Source organism: Lactuca sativa, chromosome 1 (assembly GCF_002870075.4).
Source record: "Lactuca sativa cultivar Salinas chromosome 1, Lsat_Salinas_v11, whole genome shotgun sequence".
NCBI lineage: Eukaryota > Viridiplantae > Streptophyta > Magnoliopsida > Asterales > Asteraceae > Lactuca > Lactuca sativa.
Genome location: NC_056623.2, coordinates 27,491,946 through 27,495,231, shown reverse-complemented (window position 1 = coordinate 27,495,231; position 3,286 = coordinate 27,491,946).

Here is a 3,286-nt window from a genome sequence, read left to right as displayed (position 1 = left end):
AATGCCAAAACATAACTATTAATTCCTTCAAATTGACCAAAAACCATTCCTATTTTCTGATCTATACCATATAGATAAAGTCTCTAATTTTATCAATTTGCATGGCCACAAGGAGCACAAATCCTAAACCTAGGTCCTTATAGTAATCTATTTCTCAAGAACACATGCATGGATGGATGAGAGTGACCAAGCTCTCATTTTTAACTACGTCTGGAAATGATACATAAATGGTCTGGAGTAGCTCATACTCATAAAAACGAAGGTTTGGGGGACAAAAGCATGGAATACCCAAGAATAACTAGGTCTATCATGAAACATCATCAAGGTAGAGACGTTATACCTTCTGGAGATGGATAAGTGGATGCAGCTTCTGGATCTACACTGATTTGAGCTCCCAAGTGGTTCCATAATGCTTTTTTTCCTTCAAAAGTGAACATAAAACACCCGAAAGGCTCAAAACTCACAAATGGTGATTAGGGTTTTCAAGGAGGTCATTTGGGAGGGTGGAGGCTCAGAATGGAAAAGGCCTCACGGGGTTAGAGCCTTTAAACAGGGCTCAAAACTCCAAGATTAGGGTTTTGGTTTTGAGCTGATATGTCTTGCATAACTCAACCTATGATATGCGTACGTCATTTATGTTCTGTGTCCAAACTCCCTCCTACACTCAACGTATGAGATCATACGCCCAACGTAGGGTGGGTTTCTTTGAATTTAACCTTTAAATGAAAAGATAACCATACCTTCGAATATCGGGTGTTACAGGTCTGCACCATCAAAATTGTATTATACAACAGTTTGAGTCATCTTGGACATTCATGTTAGTTCCAGTTACATGTAATGGATATAAGACACTAAAATCACAAATAAATGTTACTATAACTCATCTCAGGGTGAGAGGGACCCTTATGTCTTTATATATGTTAGGGTTTCCCTATCTCCAAAATGGCTTTTTAATAAAAACAATATTGAATTCCACATATATCTTACATAGAACTAGAGTTGGCATATACACCCCATGTACTTAACACATCCTTGGCAGACCTCATAAAACCTCTATCTTTAAAGGAGAGTGTTATTGTATCTAACATCGGTGCAATACGGTTCTTAAGTCTTTATATATGTTGGAATCTGACTCTCTCCATAAAAACTCTTTTGAAGAGATAATACTCAACTCCAAATGTACTTACAAAAAAAAAATTACACAGGAAATTGCAATGCCTCCAACCATTAACACCATGATGACATGGTGTCTAGATTATCACAAAGAAGTGATCGTTCTACTCACGGGTACTTACAAGTAATGAAAACATATTCTCTCCCAGCCTTTGAAATTTTTGGCTTCGAGTTAATTTGGCTTTTTAAAAGTATCTAATGGATATTGGTCAAAACAAATTTTTTCCATGAAAGAACTTCCATGCAACCAATCAACAAATACATTTTTCACTGCTCCAACATTGTTGACATTGGACCCCATGTTAGTTATTGCAAATTTCTTTGATAACATAATAAATCTTTAAATCATATTTATTCATATTATCAATGTAAAACCATGTTTTAAATTTGTACGGGAAATCTAGTTGGTTGTTCAACATTTTGCTTTTTTAGATCTCATTAAAAAATGGTTCAATCATTCGTGCTGTAACGTTATATATGGTGCTTAACATGACATTTTTAAAATAAAATTGACTCAAAGTTCAAATTTCACAATACTTTTATGATGTTTGAAATTGAAAGGGAAGCATAATTGACGGTGGAGAAGACACAAAATATCTTTTTGTGGGGATGAAAAGCGAGAAATTAAAAGTTTAAAACACACCATGTAAGTAAGAGCTTCTCCATCTCATTTGTCTCCTACCCCCAAAACACGACTCCTCTCCAACAATCATTGAGTTGTGCCTACAAATGTCCCCCTTCATGTCCAATCATGGATTATGTCAAAGAATCATGTATGTCTTTTTTTGGGTTGATATTCTGATAATTTTAATTTTTAAACTAACATTAAGTAATTTTAAAAACCGTTGAACCGACCGATCGAACCGGTTGCACCGAAAATCGAAGAACGGAGCAGTTCAACTACCACTGGTTTTATGTTTATTTTTAAACCGGAACATACCAACCGGTTTTTACAAAAACCCGGTTGAACAGGTTTCCGGTTAAACATGTTAAACTGAATAAAATGCATACAAAAAAACCATTTTCGATAATAGATTATAGTGTTCTTTATTCATATCTATTTAAATTTCTGTAAAAAAACTCATAGTAAATGTTATGAAGATTTTTGATGTATTTATAATCATCTAAAACTATATTTTGTTTCAGTATTATATTTTATTTTCTTTTTGATAAAATTGGATTGATGTAAAACTTATAGTCGTATGTTATTTTAATGTATTTTGGTTATCTACAACTTGTTTTTATTTGTATTTTCAATGTTTAACCTTGTATATATCAAATTCTTTATTTATGTGCGTACATATGTGTAGGAAAAAAGAAAAAAAGATGAAAATTATAGAAGCCGGTTGACCCGGCGGTAGAACCGGTTAAATCGGGAACCGGTCACCAGTTCAACTAAAAAACTGGTTTTTAAAACATTGATTAAAAGACTCAATTAACATTAAGTTTCATAGTTACAAATAACTTATTTTTATTTTTAATTCACAGATTCATTATTTGATTGTAAATTTATAACATAGGTAGTTCAACGTTGATTTACGAATAAGCAGGGTGACCATGCGGAGGTGTCTGGTGTGCGGCCATACATGGCCCGTGTCATGAAGTTGCTTGAATTTTAATATGTCGTTAATGTGAAATTTTAAAGGCCCATTTTTACTCTTCAAGGTTTTCAAAAGCATCATATCGACCCTACCAATAATTTATTTATTATCAAAGGGTATGTGTCATTGTGATGTCTAAATGTTAAAGATTCAAGTCAAATTAGTAAACAAAGTATATAAATTCAAGTGTAGAATAGTGGATAGTTAATCATTCTAAAAAAACATAAGTTATTTATTGTTTTTAATTAGCATACTTATTATTTGTTTATAAACTTATAACATAGATAGTTACATATTGATTTAAACTATGTTTTTCTAAGACACATACAAATGAAAGTACACCTTTTATGTGCAACTAATGCATCTTCTACCAATATTGATTTTTTGGGTTTGTTGTTACATATAGTATTATAAGAGTGATCTCTTATCTCATGCATCTTCTGCTAATAGTGATTTTTTTGTTTTGTTTTGTCTAGGCATAAAGTTGAATGTCTTGGAATTTAAGTAGCATT